The 19,886-nt window shown below is 56.3% G+C and overlaps 1 protein-coding gene across 4 annotated transcripts in view; it reads left to right on the top strand.

The window, feature by feature from the left end:
- The window catches only part of TMEM141 (transmembrane protein 141), a 191,348-nt gene that overhangs the window by 64,273 nt on the left and 107,189 nt on the right, over positions 1-19,886 (top strand). Inside the window, exon 1 of one of the 4 annotated variants that reach the window (XM_050760427.1) lies at positions 9,639-9,643. The exons of the other annotated variants lie outside the window; for them this stretch is intronic. The gene's annotated coding sequence lies outside the window, so the exon portion shown is untranslated. Of the gene's footprint in view, positions 1-9,638; positions 9,644-19,886 lie in introns of those variants that run through there. 4 annotated transcript variants of the gene reach the window in all.

Genomic DNA, 19,886 nt, shown 5'->3' on the forward strand with positions numbered 1-19,886 from the left:
GAAGGGCAGATCACGAGGTCAGGACATCGAGACCATCCTGGCCAACACGGTGAAACCCCGTCTCTACTAAAAAAAATACAAAAAACTAGCCGGGCGAGGTGGCGGGCGCCCGTAGTCCCAGCTATTCGGGAGGCTGAGGCAGGAAAATGGCGTAAACCGGGAGGCTGAGATCCGGCCACTGCACTCCAGCCTGGGCGACAGAGTGAGACTCTGCCTCAAAAATAAATAAATAAATAAATAAATAAATAAATAAATAAATAAATAAATAAAAGAAAAGCAGTTTCCTGGGGTCCCTCCTCATACGGACTCGGGTTTGCTGCAGTTGCTGGAGTGCTGGCCGCCCTGTGCTCTAAGGGGTCAGTAGGGGACTACAGCCCCTCTTTTTTCAGATGCAGAGTTGAGCTATTAAAACATTTCCCTTGGCCGGGCGCGGTGGCTCAAGCCTGTAATCCCAGCACTTTGGGAGGCCGAGGCGGGTGGATCACGAGGTCAGGAGATCGAGACTATCCTGGCTAACACGGTAAAACCCCGTCTCTACTAAAAATACAAAAAACTAGCCGGGCGTGGTGGCGGTGCCTGTAGTCTCAGCTACTGGGGAGGCTGAGGCGGGAGAATGGCGTGAACCCGGGAGGCGGAGCTTGCAGTGAGCCGAGATCACGCCACTGCACTCCAGCCTGGGAGACACAGCGAGACTCCGTCTCAAAAAAAAAAAGAAAAAAAAATTTCCCTGCAGAGTTGAGCTATTAAAACATTTCCCTGAATATTGGCCGGGCGCGGTGGCTCAAGCCTGTAATCCCAGCACTTTGGGAGGCCGAGACGGGCGGATCACGAGTTCAGGAGATCGAGACCATCCTGGCTAACACGGTGAAACCCCGTCTCTACTAAAATACAAAAAAAAAATTAGCCAGGCGAGGTGGCGGGCACCTGTACTCCCAGCTACTCGGGAGGCTGAGGCAGGAGAATGGCGTGAACCCGGGAGGCGGGGCTTGCAGTGAGCTGAGATCCGGCCACTGCACTCCAGCCTGGGCAACAGAGCTAGACTCCGTCTCAAAAAAAAAAAAAAAAAAAAACATTTCCCTGAATATTGTAACCACCCCCCAAAACTGTGCTGAGACAATGACAAATACAGAAACTGCTCTTCAAATGAATGGGGAACTGCAGTCCAGCAGTCCGGAGGTCTGAGAGCTCCGCTGCTGTGCCTGGGAGGTTGAGAGGTGGCTGCCGAGGGCTGCGGGGCTTTCACCTCCCAGGGCAGATGTGGTGGGTGCACCCTGCAGCCAGGAGTGCCACTGCTGGAAGCTGGGGGATGTGGGGGTGGGGGCTGAGGTCCCAAGTGGATTTCCTGGAGGGGTGGAGCTTCACAGCACCTTCAGCTGGAGGCTCTGTCCCGAGCCTCCCAGGTCCCGAGCAGGTTGTACCCTGGCTGTGGAATCCAGTCCTCACAACCCTCAGGCCTGTCCAGGGGCTTTATGTGCCAGCCCCCTTCTTGTCCTTTACCTCCCAGCCCACTGACCGTTCCAGGGTGGCCGCCATCTTCCCGCACCCCCGGGTGACTGTGTGTGTGTTGGACGCCTCTCCCTCCTCTCCTCCGCCTGGCATGCAGCCCGTGGGGCCTCGTGTGTTTTGTGCACCGTGTATGACCAGCACTCAGGCCAATGCCTGGCACATAGCAGGTACGCAGCACACACTTTCCATAGCAGCAAATGCATCCCCATTTTACAGAGGGAAAACTGAGGCTCTCAAGGGTGAACACCAGACAGCCGGGACCGACTGGTGGAAAGAGGAACAGAGCGAAGGCTCCTGCCAGGGCTGGCGGGAGCAGCGCCAGGGCAGCACACGGTGACCCTGTTGCCTCTCCAGACAAGTGCGGTTTTGCCCACTGCTCTCCTGAAGAGGATGTGACCCAATTTCACCTCCTCCCTCTTCTCTGCACCTTGCAGAAGGGTTGAGAGAAATGTCCACTTTTCCTCTGACAAGATCCGAGAGGAGGCGGGCTGGGGACTCAGGGAGTGATGAGGAAATATTTTGTATTTTAATATAATGCCACATCTGGGAAGCTAACACATTCTTTGTTTCTAGAAGTAAAGCTCCAACGAATCTTATGGGCTGGCAGAGATGCCAAGAAAAGAGATTTTTCTTTTCTTTTTTTTTTTTTTGAGACGGAGTCTCGCTCCGTCACCCTGGCTGGAGTGCAGTGGCGTGATCTCAGTTCACTGCAAGCTCCACCCCCTGGGTTCAAGCAATTCTCCTACCTCAACCACTTGAGTAGCTGGGATTACAAGAGATACAGAGATGGGGTTTTATCATGTTGGCCAGGCTGGTCTCAAACTCCTGACCTCAAGTAATCCACGAGCTTCGGCCTCCCAAAGTGCTGGGATTACAGATGTGAGCCACCTTGCCCGGCCTAGAAAAGAGATTTTCTCTAAAATGAGTGCTTCTCTCCTAGGGAGGGCTGGCATGGGCTCTGCTGGGTTTATCCCAAGGGTGTCGTGAGGGACTGGGAGCCTGGTTCTGTTGTGTAGGGATGGCCAGCGGCCTGTCTGACCCTTGAGATGCCCTCAGCTACCAGGGGCAGGGGGTGCTGGGCCGGTGGTGGCCATGCGGCTGTACCCGCCCAAGGACAGCTGAGAGTCCTCCTGGGCATTTACTGGGACCCAGCCAGACAGCGCATGACACCAGGTGACAGTGAGAGCTGAGCTGGCTCCCGGGGAGCCCACAGCCCAGGAGCGGGTGAGGACGGAAGGACCAGCCAAGCCTCTCCAATTCCAGGAAGCAGAGATGAAGCCAGCGCTGTGTGGCCCAGGAAGGACTGGCGGAGCAGGGCAGCCAGGCTTTGAAGACCAGTCCATCTGGCTTTACACCCTGAATTAGCCAAAGCACCAGAGCCTCGGTTTCCTCATCTGTAAAGTGGAGACGCGACGCTCACTGTGCCCAGTGTGTGACCGGAGGCAGCTTCTGCGCCGGCAGGGCTCGTGGCCCTGACGAGGCCTCTCCCCAAAGACTTGTCCCGGAGAGACACCGGGACGAGAGCCAGGGAAGGGGAGAGGTTCTTGGCAGCTGGAGACACTGGGACGTGTGGCCAGGGGGCAGCCACAGCACAGCTGGGCCTCGGGATGGTCTCCTGAGGGGCTCCCTCCTTCCGGGGAGGACATCAGAGCCAGGCCTGGAGGCTGGACGGAAAGGCCGGGCTGTGCCGGGATCTCAGCCTGCACAGAGCGACTGAGGTCCAAGCCGGGCATGCCTGGGGCTCTCGGGCAGAGTGTACCCGGGCCAACGGGTTGTCCGGCCCCTGGTGGGTGTGCTGGGCACAGTGCCATTCCCACCACCTGTAAATAAAGCAGCCTGTGAATCTTTCATGGGCTTGTGCTTAAAAATAGATGAGGTGAGCCCTCTGGGCTGGCTGCCCGGGCCTCTGCAGCAGGCGGGGCGGTCCACACTCTCCCCTGGGAGTCAGGGAGGGCGGGTGAGAGCCCCGAGGGGCGCTGGCCAGGGCACGTGGGACCTGGGGACATGTGGCCCCAGACGTGGGAGCCAACAGGAGGTCACGCCTTTGGATGTCCCATCCAGAGCATTTAGATCCCAGGCTGGGGTGGGGGTGAGGGGCAGAGCGCACACCACAGGGTCCTTCTCCTGCCAGGAGGATGTCTGGGCTGGGAGACAGAGGACAGAGGTGGATGGAGAGGACAGGGACGGGAGGCATCAGGAGACATAAGGGAGGAGACGGCCCAGGAAGGAGGGGCCCACACTGCAGTAGCCCTTCCCTGCCCAGAGCAGCTGTGCCCTATGCACAGCCTCTCGAACCCGAGACACCCGTGTCTAAGTGGTGCATCTGAGGAACAGGGAGCTGGGGCAAGTTGGGCTACACAGAAGGAAGCACCAGAGCAGACGCAGAGCTCCGGCCTCTGACACTGCCATGGCTGGAGCTCACACAGGACCAGGGAGGCCCAGAGGGTGGGGTGTGCGTGGGTCCCAGTCCGAGAGAGGGGTGTGGTGCAGGGCTGAAGAGCCCAAGGTCAGGGTCAGGCAGCCCAACCCAGCCAGGGTGACCTCGGATCGGCCCTGCCTCTCTAGGCCTCAGTTTCCCTTTCGTGCAGGGGGTGTGTGATGATTCAGTGGGACCGAGGCTCAGGATGGCCCAGGCCAGCCCAAGCAAGGCAGGGACGAAGGCCCAGCCATCAGCCTCGGCCTTACCCATGGCTTTTTACTCACTGCTGAGAGTGACATCCAGTCAGGCCCAGGGCCTCCAAGACCCCTCCTCTCGAATCTCCCCTAGGACACAGGACGGAAGCAAATGCCCCAGAGAATGGGCCGTTCAGGAGCCCCCTCCACTGCCAAGGCCGCCTCACCCGCCACAGCGGGCTCTGCTCCCTGAGCCCCTCCCAGGGCCTCCCGACTGTGGGCGGGGCTTGGAGCAGCTGATCCCCCCTGGGGCAGAGGGGCCCAGGTCCCAACCCCAGCAAGCTGGGGCAGGGAGGCCTGGGCTGCAGTCAGCTCCTCCCTTCACCCTTCCCCCGAATACCTCCAGAGCACCCATTTCCCGCCTGCGGTGGTGTCCAAGGACTTGGCTCTTGCAGGGTGGCCTTGGCTCTGGCCCTGCGCCCTGCCCATGACGCGGTCGGAAGGCCCTTTGGCAGCACCGGTCCAAACCTTAGCAAACCCAGCTGGGGGCTCAGACTCGCCCCCCAATTTCGGCAGCGATTTCACCTTTCCACAGGATCATCCTCTTGGCAAGATGAGGCTGAGGCTGGGGGTTAGGGGCTCAGCATCACAGTCAAAGCCGAGGCCTGAGTGCCACAGGCCGTGACCTGGGCAGGTCCCTTCTCCTCTGAGGGCCGCAGTCCCCTCTTCCACCAAATGAGAGAAACAGCAAGACCTCCACAAAGGGCCATCAGGTGCCAGACGAGGCTGCAGTCTCCTTCGGTGAAGTGTCCGAGGGCTGGCTCTGGCACCTACAGGGGCTCCCAACGCCGGATCCTTCTCAGGCTGAGTGCCGCACTCTCGGTCACCCGGGTGGTGCACACAGTTTCCAGGGAGTCCAGGCAGCCCCCAGTGGACCTAGTGTCTGTGTCCTCCTCTGAACCATGCCAGGCCTGGGCCATGGGAATCTGTGCTGCCGTGTGGGGCAGGGGCCTGTGTCCCGGGGCCATGCCAGGCCTGTGCTCCTGTGGGCAGAGGCAGGCGGGCTTCCCTCCCCACCCGACTGCCCACCCAGGGGTTCGCTTCCAGCACCCTCTTCTCTGCTCCTGGCCCACGGCAGGTGCCCCATGGCAGGTGCCCCATTGGTGAGCGAATGTGTGACTGAAGGAGGGAGAAATCTGCCCTTCCGATCCCAGCGGCAGTGTGGACTGTGCGGAGTCCGGAGCCCTCAGTCGTCAGGGGCCACCTGGGAGGCAACTCGCCAAGAGTCTCTGGACGTCCCGGGAAAGAGCGGCCTTCGGGGATGGCGGGTGGGCTTCAGCCAGGGCCAGGGGGCAGCCTCCGATATCCAGACACGGCAGTGACTGGGCCCCAGTGAGGCAGGAGAAGAGGGTCTGGAGCCTGGGAACCTAAGGCAGATTGACACCACTTCCTAGAACGAAATCAAATGGAAACACATCAGCTACGACAGGAAATAGCCTCTTCGTTTACATAGGACATAGACCAAGTAACCAATGGAAACCTCTGGAGCGTCTTTAGACCCCAGGCAGTTCTGTAACAGGGCTCCCGAGCCTCTGTGCTCAGCCCCGCTCCGACTGTGGAGTGTGCGTTCATGTTCACATCTCTGCCTTTACTGCATCCGTCTTCCGTTGCTTCGTGCATTTTGTCCAATTCTTTGTTCGTGACGCCAAGAACCTGGACACCCTCTGCCGGACGTGAGGCTGTGCTGACCTGCCCTCGGCTCAGCCGGTGTCTGCCCCACACTCTCCATTTTCTTTTCCATCCCAGAAGGTTGGGGTGTCTGAGCCGAGGTGGAATTCCAGGTGGAGTTGTGACTTAATGTAATCAAGGAAACTCCAGCAGGAGTCCAGAGGCCACAGTGAGGACAGTGAGGGCAGGTACACGGCAGGCAGGGAGAGAGGAGGGCAGGACCTGGGTAAGGAGGGAGCCAGAAGAGCTGCCCCGGATGCCCAGCCCGGCTGTGCAGGTTGTGCACTGCACAAGTCTAGAGGGTGTCAGCAACACTAACTACAACTGCAGCCGTGCCTTCCAGAGCAGAGGACACAGGGCGCTGGCCTTTGACCCGTACCACACCCCTCACCACCCCAAGGCCTCAGCACAAGAGCCCTGAGTGCAGGTGAGTGGGTCAGGTCCTCTCATCTCTGGGTAAGAGGTGAGGGTTAAGGTCCAGCAGCTCAGCCCTACAGCTCCCACCCTCCCCGCCCTGCCACATCCAGCCTGAGTCACAGCCCGAGTCACAGCCCCGCCTGAGTCACAGCCTCGGGCAGGCGTGGCAGATAGTGGCCATCCCTGCTGAGCCCTTCCTGCTCCTGGAAGCTGCCTTCCAAAAGCCTGCAGGTCACCTACCCTGGCAGGGTTGCCAGATTTAGCAAACAAAACAAAACCCAGGGCTCAGGTTAGATCTGCACTTCAGGTAGGCAAGGAAGGATATTTTGGCATAAACATGTCCCGTGTAATATGGGGACTTACTTATACTAAAAAGTGTTATTTGTTGTTTATCTGAAACTCAGATCTAACTGGGTGTCCTGTATTTCAGCTGGCGACCCCTTCCCCAGCCTAGGGCCAAGTCCCCCAACGCCACCCCTGGATTCTCCCCCAGGCCTCTGCGAAGGGCTGGGTGGCACTGCCCTCTGGTGGACAGGCCTGGGGGTAGGGGTGGGGTGGGGTGGAGGCAGCAGGAGGCCACAGGGCAGAGGGATGGAGGGAGGACGGGGGAGCCCACAGGAGGTCACGGCTTTAGATCTACCATCCTTGATGCTTAAAGTGTCCCCAGGGTCACTTGCCACTTGCTGTACAATAACCTTCCGCACAATCCCAGAGTCCTCTGATGAGCGCTGGGCCGGGCAGTTACCACCCCGGGAATCCAGGGCCCCCCCAAAGCTCAGCAGCGCCAGGCGGGAGCCTCCCAGCCCCACCCACAGGGTGCGTCCTCCAAGCAGTGGGTGCCCCCAGGCCGCTAGTGGGAATCAGCATGGAGCTGCCCTGAGACTGCGGCTCTGCCCGCATGACTGGAACTGCACAGGCGCCTGTGGGCATTTGGGGTGCACTAAAGTTCCTCCCCCTCTGCAAGTCCACCCATCCTAGTTTCTGGGCTTGAGGAATTAGTTTTCCCTCTCTCCCTCCTGCCCTGCCTTCTCTCCCTTTCTCCTTCCCCATTCCTTCAAGTTTTTATGTGTCTTTCATCCGCATTCCCAGAGCCCCCCGTTGGCCACTGCCCTATGGCCAGGACCCTCCACACAGGGCACGATGGAACCTGGGGGCCCAGGCCCTTTGCCTTCACAGGCTCCTTCCTTGATAAAAATACATTGAAAATTATATTTTATGAGTGTGTTGGTATAAAGACAGATACAATCTTCCACCCTAAAATTTCATTTCCGGCCGGGTGCGGTGGGTCACGCCTGTCATCCCAGCACTTTGGGAGGCCGAGGAGGGCAGTTCATGAGGTCAGGAGTTCGAGATCAGCCTGGCCAACATGGTGAAACCCCATCTCTACTGAAAATACAAAATTTAGCCAGGTGTGGTGGTGGGTGCCTGTAATCCCAGCTACTTGGGAGGCTGAGGCAGGAGAATCTCCTGAGCCCGGGAGGCGGAGCTTGCAGTGAGCCAAGATGGCGCCATTGCACTCCAGCCTGGGCGACAGAGTGAGACTCTGTCTCAAAAAAACACTTTCTTTTTTTTTCTGGGCACTGCACTGCCCAGCACTGTGGGGCCTGGCTGGGCACAGGGCCCGGGCCCTGGGCCTTCCTCCTCCCCAGCCTCCCAGAGAACCCTGCTGAGAGCACCTGGCTGCAGCCCTGGGGCAATGGCGGGTGGCTCTGTTCTCATGCCACCTTCTTAATAAGCAGGCAGAAGCCAGGCAGGCCAGGAGAATGTATCCTGGCTGGCAAGACAGACGGTCAAGAGGCCTGGCAGGAGCCCAGCGTCTGCCTGGTGAGACCACAGCCGGTCAGGAGCCCGTCCCCACAGGCCCAGGGTCATGGCAGGCTGCACCCCCTGAGGAAAGCCTGCCTTCAGGGAGCTCAGTCTTGTGGGGGAGCCCAAAACGTCCCCCCAGGCAGGCTCCCGAGTCCTGATCTGTCTGAGCTTTAGGTGAAACCCCTGCTTCCCTCTGTACCTCCAGCTCCATCTCCCAGGTGCACCTTCTGTCGAGGAGGGCTGAGCGCCCCCGCAGAGTCGAGCATAGCAGGGCCAGGACTCTTCTCGGGGACCCCCATGTCAGCTGCACTCACAGCTCTCGGCAGGGCTGGGGAACAAGTTCCCAGGAGGAATTTACACACCGCGGGCTCGCACGGCCAGTGCTGGTGTGCACTGCTCCCCTTATGTGATATGGGATGGTGACAGGTATTCGGCCACCTGCTGTCTTTGCACGTCCATGTGCCCTGAACATCTCCGGCCAGGGCCACCTGGCACCAGCTACTGTCTATGCCATAGTACTAGGTCTAACCAGCCCCACTGAGGGGCCCTGGGTGCCCGAGAAGCCACACACCAACACTCCAACCAAGGGCTGTGGGGTGCACAGACCAAGCCCAGAAGACCGTGGGAGGGCAGGAGGTGACAGATGCTGGGACGTGAGGGTCCCTGGGGCCCCCTGGGGCCTGGCCGCCGCACACCCTGTAGGACACACTAGGTCTCAACAGGCAGGCTGTGATTAAATCACAACAGGAGGCCTGGAGATTCGACCCGGTGCCGAACTTCCCTGGGCGACACCACATCCTGCAATACAGGCCCTTAGTAGATTTTCACCACAGCCCCGAGAGCAGGGTGGGCTCCAGGCTGTGCAGGTGAACAGCCGGGGTGTCAAGAGGAGGAGCTGCCCCTCAAAGTCACATGGTTGAGGCGGTGCAGCCAGGACTGGGATCTGCTAGGCCAATCCAGGACTCAGCTCTCCACCACGCCTGCACCTCCACCCACCCAGCCTGGCGGAGCCTGGGAGGCCTGGGGTGCAAATGAGGCCCGAAGATGTTTTTATTCAGATTGCAAGATTCCTCCCCCTCCTCCTTCTTCCCCCCTCCTTCCTCCTCCTCCTCCTCCTTCTTCCCCCTCCTCCTCCTTCCCCCTTCCCCTACTCCTTTCCCCTCCTATCCTCCCTCTCCCTCCTCCCTCTCTTTTCCCCTCTTCCCTCTCCCTTCTCCTTCCTCCTCCCTCTCTTTTCCCCTCTTCCCTCTCCCTTCTCCTTCCTCCTCCCTCTCTTTTCCCCTCTTCCCTCTCCCTTCTCCTTCCTCCTCCCTCTCTTTTCCCCTCTTCCCTCTCCCTTCTCCTCCCTCCTCCATCCCTATCTCAACAGCCTTGCTGGTCTTGCAGGAGCTTCTAGAGGGAGGAGGAGAAGGTCACAGCTCCACTGAGTGACCCTGATCAGGCCAAAGTCCAGCCAGCCTCAGGGGGAGGCTGACGGGACCCTGGACTGGGAGTGTCAGGAGCCGCAGGGTCAGTGGCCTGAGCCCAAGGGGCCCTTCGTAGCAGAGCTGAGCAAGCCCCAGGGGGGGGGGTGTGTGTGTGTGTGTGTGTGCGCGCATGTGTGTGAGTGAGTGCATGTGTGTGTGTGTGCGCGCGTGCGTGTGTGAGTGCATGTGTGTGTGTGTGTGAGTGTGTGTGTGAGAGTGCACGTGTGTCAGTGAGCTCTCCGGAAGGAGTGTGTGTGCATGAGTGGGCGTGAGGGAGCTAGCCCCTGTGTGTGCCTGCGTGTGCCTGCGTGTGCAAGCGTGCGTGTACATGCCTCCACCCCGGTGCTGAGTGTGGAATCAGCGGTGGTCAGCACTGGGACAGAGACAGGCAAGGTGGGTCCAACCAGAGGGGGCTTGGGGGCTGGTGGGGAGCCCGGCAGTAAGGGGCGTCTGCCTGACCTGTTGGATCAGGAGGGCCTCCGTGAAAGTGGGGTCATGGCCGGGCGCGGTGGCTCAAGCCTGTAATCCCAGCACTTTGGGAGGCCGAGACGGGCGGATCACGAGGTCAGGAGATCGAGACCATCCTGGCGAACACGGTGAAACCCCGTCTCTACTAAAAAATACAAAAAACTAGCCGGGCGAGGCGGCGGGCGCCTGTAGTCCTGGCGTAAACCCGGGGGGCGGAGCTTGCAGTGAGCTGAGATCCGGCCACTGCACTCTAGCCCGGGCGACAGAGCCAGACTCCGTCTCAAAAAAAAAAAAAAAAAAAGAAAGTGGGGTCATATGAGCTGGTGCCCCGGGCTGGATTACTCACGGGGCCATCAGGCAGGTTGTTGGAATTCCTGGCATAGGGAATAGCATTGGCTCCAAGGCAAGGCAGGACCAGATGAATTCTGAGACCAAAAGAAGACAGGACAAGGGGAGAGTGGGGGGGCCAGTGAGGCTGAGGGCCCAGGGAAGGGCAGTCCGTTCCCCCAAGGTTGTGCCTGGGGAGGGAGGGAAGCAGCCCCCGGAAGGGCCGCCGCCCCAGAGTCCAGACAGCACTGCCACCAGGGAGTCCCACGGGACAGGGGTGGGCTGAGTCTCTGCCTCAGCTACCCCCAGGGGTACCCTGCTCTCTGGAGCAGATTATGATAGAAAGCCACCGTTCAAAGTCTCTGACCCAGATATGTCACCTGCAGGTATCTGTCCCCAGTTAATAATTAAGGAACAGGACACAGAAATAGCCAGGTTGTTCAAACAGCGTGTTTCAGAAAAAGAGACAGTTTAGACATCCTAAGTACCCGCCAAGAGACACTTGGTTGCATAAATTATGGTCAATCCAGGAAACAGAACATTATGCAACTTTTTTTTTTTTTTTTTTTTTGAGATGGAGCCTTGCTCTATCACCCAGGCTGGAGGGCAGTGGTGTGATCTTGGCTCACAGCAAGCTCCGCCTCCTGGGTTCAAGCAATTCTCCTGCCTCAGCTCCCCAGTAGTTGGGACTACAGGCACATGCCACCATGCCCGGCTAAGTTTTGTATTTTTCGTAGAGACGGGGTTTCACCACGTTGGCCAGGCTGGTCTCGAACTCCTAACTTCAGGCGATCCACCCACCTCAGCCTCCCAAAGTACTGGGATTACAGGCGTGAGCCACCACACCTGGCAGCAACTTTTACAATGGAGCTGAGGTCCAGAATGTCCTGAGCTTGAATTCATAACCCTTTAAAGGAGGTGTGCATTCCCCAGGATCCTGGAGATCAGCCTGAAGACCCATGGGGATCTCACGGCGCTGCCTGGTCACCCTCACGAAGTCCACGATGTTGGGGTAAAACAGTCTTTCTGATGCCCAAGGGAAGCTTTGCTCTTAGGCTAGTGGTTAGACAATTTCTTTTACATATCATCAGCAGGAAAACATCATGTTTAAAACTTTGCTTAGAATGCGTGATTCCCAATAATATGGCCCAGACCCTCAGTTCTTTTGAAAAAAGCAACAAGGTAAAGTAACCCCTTCATGCAAAATGCATATGTTTGTGCCTGTGTATGTTTATGCGGGTGTGTGACTGTGTGTGTGTACATACAGTCAAAAGTTCCCAATCTGTCATGCCTGTAATCCCAGCGCTTTGGGAGGCCGAAGCCAGCAGATCACCTGAGGTCAGGAGTTCCAGACCAGCCTGACCAACATGGAGAAACCGCATCTCTACTAAAAATACAAAAAATTAGACGTGCATGGTGGCGGACGCCTGTAATCTCAGCTACTCGGGAGGAGAATCACTTGAAACCGGGAGGCAGAAATTGCGGTGAGCCAAGATGGCGCCACTGCACTCCACTCCAGCCTGGGAAACAAGAGTGAAACTCCGTCTCAACAACAACAACAACAAAGGTCTCAATCTGGAAGGCTATACATTTGGGTTCCACAGCGATTCCATCTGTTGGATGGCCAGGTTAGAGATGACTTTACTTATTTTTTTTTTTCTTTTGAGACGGAGTCTGGCTCTGTCGCCCAGGCTGGAGTGCAGTGGCCGGATCTCGGCTCACTGCAAGCTCCGCCTCCCGGGTTCACGCCATTCTCCTGCCTCAGCCTCCCGAGTAGCTGGGATTACAGGCGCCCGCCACCTCGCCCGGCTAGTTTTTTGTATTCTTTTTAGTAGAGATGGGGTTTCACCGTGTTAGCCAGGATGGTCTTGATCTCCTGACCTCGTGATCTGCCCGTCTTGGCCTCCCAAAGTACTGGGATTACAGGCTTGAGCCACCACGCCTGGCCAACTTTACTTATTTTTGCTTACCTGTATTTTTTTTTTGATACAGAGTCTCGCTGTGTTGCCCTGGCTGGAGTGCAGTGGCGTGATCTCGGCTCACTGCAGCCTCCACCTGGGGGTTCAAGTGATTCTCCTGCGTCAGCTTCCCGAGTAGCTGGAATTACAGATGGCCACCACCATGCCCAGCTAATGTTTATATTTTTAGTGAAGACGGGGTTTCACCATGTTTGCCAGGCTGTTCTCGAACTCCTGACCTCAAGTGATCCGTCTGCCTCAGCCTCCCAAAGGGCTGTGATTACAAGCGTAAGCCACTGCACCCAGCCCTTACCTGTATTTTTTTTATTGAAGTGAAATTCATATAACATAAAATTATTCTAAAGTGTACAATTTGGCCGGGCATGGTGACTCATGCCTGTAATCCCGACACCTGTAATCCCGAGAGACTGAGGCGGGCAGATCACCCGAGGTCAGGAATTCGAGACCAGCCTGGCCAACATGGTAAAACCCTGTCTCTATTAAAAATACAAAAATTAGCTGGGTGTGGTGTTGCATGCCTGTAATCCCAGCTACTTGGGAGGCTGAGGCAGGAGAATCACTTGAACCCGGGAGGCAGAGGTTGCAGTGAGCTGAGATGGTGCCATTGCACTCCAGCCTGGGCGACAGAGTGAGACTCTGTCTCAAAAAAAAAAAGAAAAAAACGTGTATGGTTTAGTCCTTTCAGTTTTTTGCAACGGCTCCAATGTTTTGCAACCATCACCTCCAGAACATTTTCCTCCCCGCAAAGGCAAATGCCCTCTGCATCGGCACTGGGTCCCCATTCCTCCTCCCCCAGCCCATGACAACCACTCGTCTTCCTGTGTCTGTGGATTTGCCCGTTCTGGGCATTTCGTAGAAATGGAATCGGGACCATGTGGACCCTTGTACCTGGATTCTTTCACTCAGCATGACAGCTTCACCACTCACCCACATAGCCTGGGCCAGAACGTCATTCCTCTGCCCGGGCACAGGGCCTCACACCTGGAATCCCAGCACTTTGGGAGGCGAGATGGGGGAGGATCACTTGAGGCCAGGAGTTTGAGAGCAGCCTGGACAACATAGTGAGATCCCATCTCTACTAAAAATAGAAACTTAGCTGGGCATGGTGGTACATGCCTATAGTCCTAGCTACTCAGGAGGGCTGAAGTAAGAGGGCCACTCGAGCCTGGGATGTCGGGGCTGCAGTGAGCCCTCGTGTGATCATGCCACTGCACACAGCCTGGGCGACAGAATGAGGCCCTGTCTCAAAAAAAAGGCCGGGTGCAGTGGCTCATGCCTGTACTCCCAGCACTTTGGGAGGCCGAGGCAGGCAGATCCCCTGAGGTCAGGAGTTCAAGACCAGCCTGGCCAAGAAGGTGAAAGAAACCCTGTCTCTATTAAAAAGAAAAAAATTAGCTGGGCGTGGTGGCGGGTGCCTGTAATCCCAGCTACTCGGGAGGCTGAGGCACGAGAATTGCTTGAACCCGGGAGGCAGAGGTTGCAGTGAGCCGAGATCGCACCACTGCACTCCAGCCTGGAGGATACAGTGAGACTGTGTCTCCAAAAAAAAATAAAAATAAAATCAGCTGGGTGTGCTGGCAGGTGCCTGTAATCCCAGCTACTCGGGAGGCTGAGGCACGAGAATTGCTTGAACCTGGGAGGTGGAGGTTGCAGTGGGCCAAGGTTGCCCTGCCGCACTCCAGCCTGGGAGACAGAGCGAGACTCCACCTCAAAAAAAAAAAAAAAAAAAAAAAAAAAGCCATGGTATCTACAGGGAAGGCCCCTACTGGAGACAGCTGCGCTTGAGTGAGCGGGACTACAGTGCCAACACTAGGGCTTACTGTGTTGACTGTGGGGTCACCACAGTTGACATGTTCCGAAGACATGGTCACTTTTCTTTTTTTTTTTTTTTTTTTTTTTTTTTTTTTTTGAGACGGAGTCTCGCTCTGTCACCCAGCCCAGGCTGGAGTGCAGTGGCGCGATCTCGGCTCACTGCAAGCTCGCCTCCCGGGTTCACGCCATTCTCCTGCCTCAGCCTCCCGAGTAGCTGGGACTACAGGCGCCCACAACCGCGCCCGGCTAATTTTTTGTAATTTGTAGTAGAGACGGGGTTTCACCGTGGTCTCGATCTTCTGACCTTGTGATCCGCCCGCCTCGGCCTCCCAAAGTGCTGGGATTACAGGCGTGAGCCACCGCGCCCGGCCGACATGGTCACTTTCTCGACTGCCTGTCCTGCCTCAGATGAACCTGCATATTTTACAATGAACGTTCAAGACATCGGTGATAAGGAAATAAAACAACAGCAACAGGGGCTGTTTTAGAGGCACCTGCCTGAGGTTCCCAGCCCCAGCCTCTCGAAGGACGCAGCTCTGAGCTCAGCCCTGCCTCCCTTCTCTCTCCACTCCCACCTTCCTGTGTGCTTCAGCCCACCTGGGGTGGTACTAGGAGCGGCAGGTACTAGGGTGACGACAGTTATGAACACGAGTCACAGCCCCGCTCAGTGGGATGGCCTCCTGTGTTCCCCAGACACTGAGCATCGCTCACAGGATGACAGCACGGAGACGGCTTCACCATCCACTACCTTCGAGTTTATGGCGGCGTCTCTCTGCGTCACCCTCATCTTGAGCAGCTGTGAAGGATCCGGAGGCACCGGCACCATGGCCCCAGTACCCGCAAGATTGAGGTTTGTCTCCGCCGGCCAGGGCATCCTCACAAATCAGATGTTTCCTCCCCATTGGTCTGGAGACTAGGGGTGGGGGCGCCGCCTGGTCGGGCTCTGGTGAGGGTCCTCTTCCTGGCAGACCCTGGGAACCCGCCTGAGGTTCCCAACCCCGGCCTCTCTAAGGACCCAGCCCTTTTCCCTGTGCTTAGCCCTGCCTCCCTTCTCTGGTGCCTTCTCGCTGCGTCCTGACGCGAGGGTGGGATAAGGAGCAAGGGGAGGGCACCCGTGCCCTTTCTACTAAGGCCTACTCGCATGACCTCATCCACCCCAGGCACCTCCCAGAAGCCACATCGTCAACACCCTCTCCTGGCAAGTTAGGGCTTCCAGGAAGGAATTTAGGGGGCACACGATTCAGTCCCCCGACTTGTACCTTTACAAATAGCAAGAGAGGGCTTGGTGCGGTGACTCACATCTGTAATCCCAGCACTTTCGGAGACCAAGGCGGGTGGACCACCTGACGTCAGGGGTTCGAGACCAGCCACGCCAACATGGTGAAACCCCGTCTCTACTAAAAAGACAAAAAAATTAGCCAGGCGTGGTGGCACATGCCTGTAATCCCAGCTACTCAGGAGGCTGAGGCAGAAGAATTGCTTGAACCTGGGAGGTGGAGGTTGCAGTGAGCCGAGATCGCGCCACTGCGCTCCAGCCTGGGTGACAAAAGCGAAACTCTGTCTCGACAAAAAAAAAAAATAGCAAGAGAGGTTCAATCACCTATGCATGGAAGGAACACAGGAGGCCGACACACACACGTCCACACGCACACAGGCACGCACCCACGTGTACACACACACACAGAGCTAAATGACAACATTGAAAATGGTACCACACTACACGTGCTGCCCTGCACCTCGATTTTGACACTGTAGTGGGCTAAATGGTGCCCCCCAAAAGACAAGTCCCCCTGGAACGTGTAAATGCAACTTTCTGTGGAAATGGGGTCTTAAAGCTGTAATTAGGTTCAAAACCTCGAGTGAGATCAATTTTGCCATTTTTTTTGAGACAGAGTCTTACTCTGTTGCCCAGGCTGGAGTGCTGTGGCATGATCTGGGCTCACTGCAACCTCTGTCTCCCCGGTTCAAGCAATTCTCCTGCCTCAGCCTCCCCAGTAGCTGGGATTATAGGTGCCCGCCACCACATCCAGCTAATATTTGTATTTTTAGTAGAGACGGGGTTTCACCATGTTGGCCAGGCTGGTCTCGAACCCTTGACCTCAGGTGATCCACCTGCTTCGGCCTCCCAAAGTGCTGGGATTACAGGCGTGAGCCACCGCACCCGGCCAACACCAGTTTTACAAGATGGAAAAGTTCTGGAGCCGGGTGGCGGTGAGGCCTGCACAACAATGTGAACGTACCTAATGTCACCGACTGTGTGCTTAAAAATGGTTTAGAGGGCCGGGCGAGGAGGCTCACGCCTGTAATCCCAACACTTTGGGAGGCCAAGGCGGGTGGATCACCTGAGTTCAGGAGTTCGAGACCAGCCTCGCCAACATGGTGAAACCCCGTCTCTGCTAAAAATACAAAAAATTAGCCAGGCCTGGTGGCGCATGCCTGTAATCCCAGCTAATCGGGAGCCTGAGGCAGGAGAATTGCTTGAACCAGGGAGGCAGAGGTTGCGGTGAGCCGAGATCACACCACTGCACTCCAGCCTGGGTGACAAGAGCAAGACTCTGTCTCAAAAAAAAAAAAAAGGACCGGGCGCAGTGGCTCAAGCCTGTAATCCCAGCACTTTGGGAGGCCAAGATGGGCGGATCACGAGGTCAGGAGATCGAGACCATGCTGGCTAACACGGTGAAACCCCGTCGCTACTAAAAAATACAAAAAAAATTAGCCGGGCGAGGTGGCGGGCACCTGTAGTCCCAGCTACTCGGGAGGCTGAGGCAGGAGAATGGCGTGAACCCCGGAGGCGGAGCTTGCAGTGAGCTGAGATCCGGCCACTGCACTCCAGTCTGGGCGACAGAGTGAGACTCCGTCTCAAAAAAAAAAAAAGAGGGCCGGGCGCGGTGGCTCAAGCCTGTAATCCCAGCACTTTGGGAGGCCGAGACGGGCGGATCACTAGGTCAGGAGATCGAGACCATCCTGGCTAACACGGTGAAACCCCATCTCTACTAAAAAATACAAAAAACTCGCCGGGCGAGGTGGCGGGCGCCTGTAGTCCCAGCTACTCAGGAGGCTGAGACAGGAGAATGGCCCGAACCCGGGAGGCGGAGCTTGCAGTGAGCTGAGATCCGGCCACTGCACTCCAGTCTGGGCGACAGAGTGAGACTCCGTCTCAAAAAAAAAAAAAAAAAAAAGAAAGAAAGAGAAGATGCGTGCGCAGAAGGTCTCGCCTCTCTGACACAGAGGCGTGGGTCTCCCGACCACGGCTCCACTCCCGCCGAGGGCAGAAACCAGGAAGTCCTTGGAGCTTTGGTTCCCTTGACACATGGGGGTGGAGCCCCCAGTGTTGTCAGGGAGGCGTGGCCCAGCCGTTCCTGGACCTCTCCAGCCAACTCTAGATCTGTCCTGAGGGCATGGTGAAAGGTCTCCGTGGCATGTCCTGCTGCTCCAAGGGGGGCTCTGGCCCATTTCAGGAGGTTTTGCTGACAAATTCGCAGGAAACCACAGCTGAGACACGGGGTTTACGGTCCTGGTGAAGGGAAGGTGACTGTCCTACTCAGCTTTGAAAAAACGCCACCAGCCAGGTGGCTTGCAGACAATGGAAATGCATTTCTCACAGTGATGGAGGCTAGAAAGTCCAATATCGAGGTGCAGGCAGATTCTGTGTCTGCTGAGCGCCCACCTCCTCATAGACGTCACATGGTGAATGCAGTCGGGGGTCTCTTGGGGGGGTCTCTCTTTTTTTTTTTTTTTTTTTTTTTGAGATGGAGTTTCGCTCTTGTTGCCCAGGCTGGAGTGTAATGGTGTGATCTCGGCTCACTGCAACCTCCGCCTCACGGGTTCGAGTGATTCTCCTGCCTCAGCATCCCAAGTACCTGGGATTACAGGTGCCCGCCACCACCCCCGGCTGCTCTTTGTATTTTTAGTAGAGACGGGGTTTCACCATGTTGGCCAGGACGATCTTGAACTCCTGACCTCAGGTGATTCACCTGCCTCGGCCTCCCAAAGTGCTGGGATTACAGGCTTGAGGGCCTGCACCTGGCCAGGGGTCTCCTTTATAAGGGCACTGATCTCATTCATGAGATCTCCACCCTTATGATCTAGTCACCTCCCAAAGGCTCCACCTCCCAAAACCATCTGTATTAGTCCATTCTCATATGGGTACAAAGAAATACCTGAGAGTGGGTAATTTAGAAAGAAAAGAGGTTGAATTGGCCTACAGTTCCACAGGCTGCACAGGAAGCATAGCGGCTTCTCCTTTCGGGGAGGCCTCAGGAAACATCATTGTGGCACAAGATGAAGGGGAAACAGGCATATCCTATGTGGCTGGAGCAGGAGGAAGAGGTGCCACTCAATTTTATTTATTTTTATTTATGTATTTATGTATTTATTTATTTTGAGATGGAGTTTTGCTCTTATCACCTGGGCTGGACTGCAATGGCACGATCTCAGCTCACTGCAACCCCCGCCTCCCGGGTTCAAGTGATTCTTCTGCCTCAGCCTCCCGAGTAGCTGGGACTACAGGCACCTGCCACCACGCCCGGCTAATTTCTGTATTTTTGGTAGAGACAGAGTTTCACCATGGTGGCCAGGCTGGTCTGGAACTCCCGACCTCAGGTGATCCGCCTGCCTCGGCCTCCCAAAGGGCTGGGATTACAGGCATGAGCCACTGTGCCCGGCTGGATTAAAGTTGTTTTCTTTTTTTTTTTTTTTTTTTTTTTTTTTTTTTTCTTTTTGAGACAGAGTCTCGCTCTGTCACCCAGGCTGGAGTGCGGTGGTGCGATCTCGCGATCTCGGCTCACTCACTGCAAGCTCTGCCTCCTGGGTTCACACCATTCTCCCGCCTCAGCCTCCCGAGTAGCTGGGACCACAGGCACCCGCAACTACGCCTGGCTAATTTTTTGTATTTTTAGTAGAGACGGGGTTTCACCGTGTTAGCCAGGATGGTCTCAATCTCCTAACCCCGTGATCCACCTGCCTCAGCCTCCCAAAGTGCTGGGATTACAGGCGAGAGCCACCGCACCGGGCCTAAAGTTGTTTAAAGCAAAATAAGGAGCAGTCATAGCCTGAGGCCATCTCTGTACTGGGAGTTCACACTAACCAACCCGGCAACTTTACTCAGTGGTTTATCTGGTAACAGATAGCCAGGTTTCAACCAATCACGGGCAGCCACTGATCAGACCACACCCAAATAAGGCAAAGGCCTTGAGTTATTTCTTTTCTTTCTTTCTTTGTTTTATTTTTGTGAGACGGAGTCATGCTCTGTTGCCCAGGCTGGAGTGCAGTGGTATGATCTCGGCTCACTGCAACCTCTGCCTCCTGGGTTCAAGCGATTCTCCCACCTCAGCCTCCCAAGTAGCTGGAATTACAGGTGTGCACCACCATACCCGGCTAATTTTTGTATTTTTAATAGAGATGGGGTTTTACCATGTTAGCCAGGCTGGTCTCGAACTCCTGACCTCATGTGATCTGCCTGCCTCGACCTCCCAGTGTTGGGATGACAGGCGTGAGCCACTGCGCCCGGCCTGGCCTTGAGTTATTTCTGTACTTCACTTCCACATTCAGCCTGTAAAAGCCTACTGTAAAAGTAGCTCACGCTGCTAAGGCACAGCTCTCAGAGCCTCTTCCAGCTTTGAGTTCTGCCTGATTCATGCCTCCTTTAATGCTCAAATAAACTGTTACATTTATTTTTCATTTTACATTATTTTGTCTAAAGTAGGAAGAATCCTCAAATAAGATTGCCACTGTGACACCAAGTTTGAGTTGGCCAAATGGT

The sequence above is a fragment of the Macaca thibetana genome, chromosome 15 (genome assembly GCF_024542745.1).
Source record: "Macaca thibetana thibetana isolate TM-01 chromosome 15, ASM2454274v1, whole genome shotgun sequence".
Taxonomy (NCBI): domain Eukaryota; kingdom Metazoa; phylum Chordata; class Mammalia; order Primates; family Cercopithecidae; genus Macaca; species Macaca thibetana.